An 8,254-nucleotide genomic window follows, 5' to 3' on the forward strand; every position below is an offset into this window, starting at 1 on the left:
TGAAGAGACACGTATGATCCCACCAAGAACTAAGCTTTACTCCAGGAATCACTAGATCTCATCGAGGAGATCCGGAAGGAGTCGCAAGTGCAGCTGAAGATGTACCAAGGCAAGATCATGCGACATTTCAACTCAAAAGTAAAAAGCCGAAGGTTCGAAACCGGCGACTTAGTCCTGCGAAGAGTCTTCCCTGCTACTCAAGATCCGGGAGTAGGGGTTCTGGGCCCGAATTGGGAAGGGTCGTACAAGATCCAACATGAAATGTGCCTCGGTACGTACCGCTTAAAGTGGCTCGATGGCTCGGAAGTCCCAAGAGCCTAGAACGCGGAACATCTTCGTAAATACTATCAGTAGTCAGGAGAACGTGTTCCAATTTTGTATTTTCATTTTAAATAATGTACGCCTCAGGGCTATCCCTTGAATAATAAAAATGGCGTGTGCAAAACGCCATAAAGAAATGTTATCAATCAATGAAAATTTTAGTCAAGTGACCCCAGACCAGTCTCCGCTCACTTGTGGGGGGTATCTCAAGTATGAGCAAATACCAGGCGGGGCACAAGCATCACGCTAGTCCTGCCCCGAACCGACAAGGTCCGGGGGATACAAATCCCATGGGACCAAGCCTCAGGCTGGTCCTGCCCCGGACGAACGATGTCCGGAGGTATAAATTAAGAGGACCAAGCCTTAGGCTGGTCCCGCCCTGAACGAATGACGTTCGGGGGTATAAATAAAGAGGGCCAAGCCTCAGGCTGGTCCCGCCCCGGACGAACGATGTCCGGGGGTATAAATTAAAAGAGGACCAAGCCTCAGGCTGGTCTCGCCCTGGACGAACGATGTCTGGGGGTATAAATAAAGAGGACCAAGCCTCAGGCTGGTCCCGCCCCTGACGAACGATGTCTAGGGGTATAATGCGTCCGGTATGTCCTAGGGCAAGGTCGTGGTCCGCAACTTGTAGAGTAAGGGAACCAAGTTTCGCGGTAAACTATCTGAACCCCATTGGCCCAGGCCATCAGGTTTTTGAAGTTAAAAATTATGCTGGTAGGACTGAGACAATTTGACAAGCTAAAGTCAGAATTAGTCTAGTCCAGGTCGTTGGAACCGAGACCAAACCCTCAGAATCAGTCATGCGCGGTGATAAAAAAAAGAGGACCAAGCCTCAGGCTGGTCCCGCCCCGGACAAACGATGTCCGGGGGTATAAATAAAGATGACCAAGCCTCAGGCTAGTCTCGCCCCGGACGAACGATGTCCATGGGTATAAATTAAAAGAGGACCAAGCCTCAGGCTGGTCCCGCCCCAGACGAACGATGTCCAGGGGTATAAATAAAGAGGACCAAGCCTCAGGCTGGTCCCGCCCCGGACGAACGATGTCCGAGGGTATAAATTAAAAGAGGACCAAGCCTCAAGTTGGTCCCGCCCCAGACGAACGATGTCCGGGGGTATAAACTAAAAGAGGACCAAGCCTCAGGCTGGCCCCGCCCCAGATGAACGATGTGTGGGGGTATAAATAAAGAGGACCAAGCCTCAGGCTGGTCCCGCCCTAGACGAACGATGTACGAGGGTATAAATTAAAAGAGGACTAAGCCTCAGGCTGGTCCCGCCCCGGACGAACGATGTCCGGGTGTATAAATTAAAAGAGGACAAAGCCCTAGGCTGGTCCCGCCCCAGACTAACGATGTCCGGGGGTATAAATTAAAAGAGGACCAAGCCTCAGGCTGGCCCCGCCCCGGACGAACGTTGTCCGGGGGTATAAATAAAGAGGACCAAGCCTCAGGTTGGTCCCGCCCCGGACGAACGATGTCCGGGGGTATAAATTAAAAGAGGACCAAGCCTCAGGCTGGTCCCACCCCGGACGAACGATGTCCGGGGGTATAAATTAAAAGAGGACCAAGCCTCAGGCTGGCCCCGCCCCGGACGAACGATGTCCGGGGGTATAAATTAAAAGAGGACCAAGCCTCAGGCTGGCCCCGGCCCGGACGAACGATGACCGGGGGTATAAATTAAAAGAGGACCAAGCCTCAGGCTGGCCCTGCCCTGGACGAACGATGTTCGGGGGTATAAATAAAGTGGACCAAGCCTTAGGCTGGTCCCACCCCAGACGAACGATGTCCGGGGGTATAAATAAAGAGGACCAAGCCTCAGGCTTGTCCCGCCCCTAACGAACGATCTCCGGGGGTATAATGTGTCCGGTATACCCCAGTGCAAGGCCGTGGTCCGTGACATGTAGAGTAAGGGAACCAGGTTTCGCGATAAACTATCTGAACCCCGTTGGCCCAGGCCATCAGGTTTTTGAAGTTAAAAATTAGGCGGGTAGGACTGAGACAATTTGAGAAGCTAAAGTAAGAATTAGTATAGTCCAGGACGTTGTAACCGGGACCAAACCCTCAGAATCTGTCATGCGCGGTGATAAAAAAAAATAATAAATTTTTTTCTAAGATATAAGAGATATAACATAAACCAGACTAGGCAATACAAATTGTCTTGGACGCGTACGCGTCCAAAAAAGTTATTACAAAATTATAAAAAAGAAAGAAAAAAGAGGCGAGGTGAAGATTCGGGCCTAGACTTCATCCTCCAGAAGTTCCGCGTCTTCCTTCTCCTTGGCCTCGAATTCAGCCCTCCTCGAGTCCGGGTCGGGAAAGATCAGGAGGTTCATGCTTTTATCCTTGCGCCAAGCCATGTAGATGGCCTCCTCAAAGGTGACGTGCAGCAAGTCTTCCTCCCGCTCCTTTTCGCGGCGGGCCTCCTCATGCGCCATCATCTCCTCACGAAGAGAGCCGTCTAGCTCGTGGACCCGGGTCTCCAAGCTTTGGATCTTCTCCCTGTCCCAGACAGACTGAGCCACCGCCGCCTCCAGAAGGGCTGCCTTCTCGTTAGCCTCAGTTTCTTTTCGGGACAAGACCTCTTCAAGCCCGGCCTTGACTCGGTCGAACTCTGCGCGGTCTGTGTTGGCCTGAGCAACCGCTTTGCTCAAGGTCTCCCAAGCCTGGGCCATCTCCCTGGCCAGGGCCTCCTTGGCGGTCTCCCTTTGATTCATGGCCGCCTCCAGCTCCAGCTGGAGCGTCTCCATCTTCATGGCCACCTTGGCTACCAGGTCAGCATTCCGGTTGGACAGCAGAGCGTCCTGGAACAAAGCAAAGTTAGAAGAATCCTTACAAAAAAATAAAAAGGGGGAAGAAAAAGCACCAATCAAACTTACAGCGATGGCTTGATGGCGGAGGGCCTGGGAGATGAACATGTCTGGGTTGGTGATGGTGGCATACCGTTTGAGTTAGAGGTTGGACATGGTGTTCCCCACCTGGTCCAACAAGTCCGCCGCAAAAGGGGTCGTGTCCTGCCCTAGCTTAGGGCGAAAGCCCGTCTCGGCGGCTGGCCGATCCATGATTGGCTGGGGGACGCTGAAAGCCACCGGGCGCTCAGCGAACTCAACCTGACGATGAATCTTCAGGGCCTTGTACGTCTTATCTCTCCTTTCCCGGCCACTCTCCCAGGTCTGGGAAATGAGCCGGGACTGCAGCCTCCACCTCCATGATGTGCTCTAGGGCCAGCTGCTCCCTTATGATGGCATTCTTCTCGCACTGAATTCCTTGAAGGCTCGGGACAACGATAGTCTGGTGGGTTGCGAGCATCCCGACTAGTCGGAGGTTGTCCGTATTGACGTAGCCCCCTACATCCAAGTCTTCTGCGCTCAACCCGGAGTAAAACCTCCTCCGGTCCAAGATGGATTGGGTGAGAGGAGTCTGGGCAAAAGATCCTGCCACCCGAAGTAACACGATGAGAAACAAAAAAAAAAAGAAGAGGAAAAGAAAAAGAAAAACCGACCAGCTAAGGGTCGGGGAAGCACTTACCCACTCGCTGGAAGTCCAGCAGCAGCATGGGGTTCTTCTCCACGAGGAACCCGGACATCATGAACCAGTAATGCCAGAAGTCCGGGGGATGCTTCCAGGAGCTTCTGGGAGAGGGGTAGCTACTTCGCGACTTCAGCCTATAGAAGCCGTCCAAGGTCTTATCCTTGGCATTGACTTGCGATTCCATGTTGTAGAAGTACAAGATTTCCGCGGGGGTCGGCTCCGCGATCTCCTTCGCGACACAGAAGACACGCCATCCCACAAGCATTCGGTAGGCTTGAGGCAGAAGCTAGAAGGGTGCGATTCCCATGTATGTTAGGAACCACACAAAGTAGTCATGAAGCGGGAGTGTGGCACCCGCACTGATGTGGCCAGCGCTCCAGGCCCCGAACCCTTCCACAGAAGTATGCGCCCGCTCCTCTATCCTGGCCAGGCAGTTGTGGAAGAGTCCGGGAGTGGACTCTATGCCCAGGTGTATCTCCAGGATGTACATCATCCGGTAGTTTCGGAACAGATTCGGCACCGTATCCATCTCCCATCTGTTGCCTTTGGGGGTTCGGGACCTGAGGAGGGCAAAGGGGGCCCTGTTGACTTCCTCCTCCGAATGAAGGGTGACACCCGACGTCATGGCTGATGATCTGGGAGCAAAGAAAAGAAACCAAGCAGTCAATATCGAAACCCAAGAAATTCGGTTAAGGTACAGGGGGCCTCCTACGGACTGCTTGGAGTCCCCTCCGGATCAGGTCCGGGTTCACTAGAGAACCACGAGACCCAGAGCAACCCGGACCAGGCGGCCTTCCTAGCACTATTCCTAAGCGTATGCTAGTTCTAGCAGCCTAAGCATATGAACAAAAAGACAGCCTACGTTCATGTATTTACCAAGAAGAAAGACAGAAATACTTACTTTGAATAGCTGCCCGTGAAAGATGGTGGTTGTCCGACGATAAGGACGACAGAATCTCGTTCTTGAACTGGTGAAGGCAGTTCAATGACTCGTCGATAGGACAGGCCCAGGACGTGCACTCAGGCGGAGGTGCAAACACTGGGACTGTTGGAAAAAGGCAACGGCGCAGAGTGAGCAGGCGGTGAAAGATGTCGTCAGCGAGATCGGACATAAACAGATCCTCAGTTCTTAAAATGGCTTGAGAGTGTAAAAGTTTCAAATGAATGTCTGAGGAGTATTTATAGAGACCCAAATCCTGGTCTCTGATCCAGCAGATAGAAAATCCCCCATCGGACGGTCCAAGATCGTGCAGGGGCATTAATGAGCACTCGAGAGCTGGATCCTCACCATTTCAATCCAACATCCCAGGAGAGGGGAATTTCAAAGGTTGCTCCATCCTACGGTCCACCTCAGCATAGAAGCATTAATGAAGGCCCCCCATGCAGATGGGATGCTTCGGAATCCATGCTGACGCACTAGCCTAGGCCTAGCGACCCTTGAGGTGGTTTGGTGACCTTTTGAGGTCAAGTGCCATCGTTGCAGCAGTCGCTTGGCGACACGTGTATCCCTCACCACGAAACGGGACTTCAGTAAATGGACTCGGACATTGGTAAATGGTCCGGACTCCGCGTGCGCCCAGCGTCACTGCCCCTTGGCACAGACCCACGATTCTAAGCAGGAACTAGGAAGGCAACCGTGGAGTATCCGAGAGCAAGGAAAGCCTCCACCTCGCAGACCCAGGAGAAGGCTTGGGGGGTAAATGTTGTCCCCATTTCCTGCCTTGGGCCCGGGACGGTGGTCTAGGCCCACTATCTGGGCAATTGGGTTTGGACCCAGCCCAGGCCCGCTTGGCAGGGAATGACCGGGAACGACGACCCAAGTGTGGGTCCAGACCTAGATGGTGTCCAGGAAAGATGATCCAGGACGATCATTCGGGAGACGTATAGCTATTTGAGGTTACGGTCGTAGTGTACGCAAACGGTCCCAGAGCCTGGTAAACGATCTGGGCCTACGGTAAACGAAGAGGGACAGAGGTAAATGAACCTAGGTCAAGTCCTCCAGGTTGGCAGAAAAAGGCATCTGTTACCCTTAAGCCACCCCATGACTCTTGGGGGTTGTCCCCACTTTTCACCTGCGGAAAAGGCCACCTCGGGATTGCACGCCGTTGGTTCAGACCTGCGCTGCTACTACACTGACTGATTTTGTCCCCTGAATCTGCCTCGTAACTCGGAATGCCCAGACCAAAAGCCCCATTTTGTCGGGTGAAATATAGGCCTTGGGCTGCCCCAGTGGGCTTTGATCATTCGTATTCTTTTGTATTTTTATCCTTTGTATTGGGCTTCCGACAGAAAAGCCAAGGGTATTTATATCCTTGTTGGGCCTAGGTCAGCCCGGACCAAGCCCAGTGCTCCTGTGAGCCTATAAATACAGGTGACAGAGCACTGGAGAAAGGACTTCTCTTTGGCTTGTATACAGTTACTCTGTTAAAACATAGAGAGAAACTCCACTGTAAAAGACTTTCCAAGTTCTAATACAACTATCTCGTGGACTAAGGCTCATTAACGCCCTAACCACATAAAAATCTTGTTTATATCTTCTAAATTCCATATCGTTAATCTCGCTTACTTTTTATTAATATAGTTTCCGAAAATCTTGGTAAACAGTTATAATATGTTATGTTATGTTTTTTTTGTATGTTATCTAGGGCTCATAGTTGCTTAGCTAGCAAGCCCTAGTGTTTATCATTTTCATGGTTTAGAGTTATGGTTTACCCTACCTCAGATATTAGACAGGGGACCTAGATGGGTTATCATATACTACCATGTGATCTAACCTACCTCAGATATTAGACAGGGGACCTAGATGGTTTATCGCATGCCATGTTAACGAGTTAATGGCCATTAATATTATAGTTCTATATGATATACGTTTTTATAGTCATATGTTTTGTAGTATATGTTTATGATATAGTCTCATGTTTATGATTTATGTTGTATGTTGTTAGTAGATTTTCCTTGCTGGGCATTATGCTCATTCCTTTATTTTTTAGTGTAATGCAGGAAACTAGATACGGAGGCGGAAGGATTCTTGGAAGCTTGGCATGTGTGTTGAGGATGAACAGATTGAGTGGACTACGTGTCAATCGAGGATGACGTTTATTTTAGTCTTTTAAATTATGTTCTTGATGTAATTCCGCAACCAGTATTTAAAGTTTATGTTTTATGTTTTATCAAACAATGTTTTATGTTTTAAACAATGGGTACCCATACCACATTTTACATTTATTTTTGAGTTTTAATAAAGATATGATTATTTCTTATGAATGTTTCTTCAAAGTAGTAGCTATGTCTAGTAGTTTTAATGGTCCAAGGTCTTAGAAATAGTTGGGTCATTACAGGCTAAGAGATATCATGATGGAGATACTAAGAAGTAACGTCCCAAAATTTATAATAAGGCTTAGTGCCTTGGTTAGCGTGCCGGGAGGGCGCGTGGAGTAATTATGTGATAGTTAAGCGAATAAATATGTGATTATGTGGATTATATGAGTTATATTATGACATGTTAGTTTATGCAAGTATATGTGTATTAAATATGATTAAAGGTCTGCTTTTGTTGAAATATGCATTTTCGTAATTTTGACTCGTTGAGGGTGTAATTGTGATTTTATATGTTATGTGTTTGAGACCACATTATTATGTGGATATATTTGAGATATTTGGCCTGAGTCGGTCATTTTGAGCAAATTAGCGGAAAAGTCACAACGGTGACTAATACCCAGCTTGGGGTGAGCCTAGGGGTATTGTAATGCCCCAAATTTCCTAATAAGGTTTAGGACCTTGATTAGGAGGCTGGGAGGGCCATAATTGATTTATTATAGTATTTAATGAATATATGCATGTTTACGTGAATTATATTATTATGTGATGGTGAATGCATGCATATGGGTTCATATGTTAATTATGAGGGTAATTTGGTAATTTGGCCACTGTGGGTGTAATTGTATATTTTGGGTGCATGGTTGTGATTAATTAGTATAGCCACATTATAAGGTGGATTGGTTCGAGCTGTCGACATGAGACGATCATGAGATGTAAGTGTTCGGTTTAGTCATAACGGGTTTAAGTTCGGGGCTCGGGGTGAGTCTCGGGGTGAATTTAATGATTAGAGCATTACCGAAAATTAAAGGGTAATGGGATATGATTTATTGGTATTTGGGAATATTGAGAATAGCGGGAATTGGAGAGCGTTAATTATGATTAACAGGTTAAGCGAGAAGTACCAATTTTACCCCTAGAATAGCTTGAGAAGCTTTAGATGGCTCAAGGGTAATTTGGTCATTTTAGGGAGGATATATGTGACTTAAGTGGCTGTAGAAGGTGGTAGACTTAAACAGAACAAAACAGAGAATTTGCTTCCTCTTCCTTCCCGTGCATCACCTTCCTCTTGTTCTTTCATTGGGGTTTT

The sequence above is a fragment of the Humulus lupulus genome, chromosome 2, assembly GCF_963169125.1.
Source record: "Humulus lupulus chromosome 2, drHumLupu1.1, whole genome shotgun sequence".
Lineage (NCBI taxonomy): Eukaryota > Viridiplantae > Streptophyta > Magnoliopsida > Rosales > Cannabaceae > Humulus > Humulus lupulus.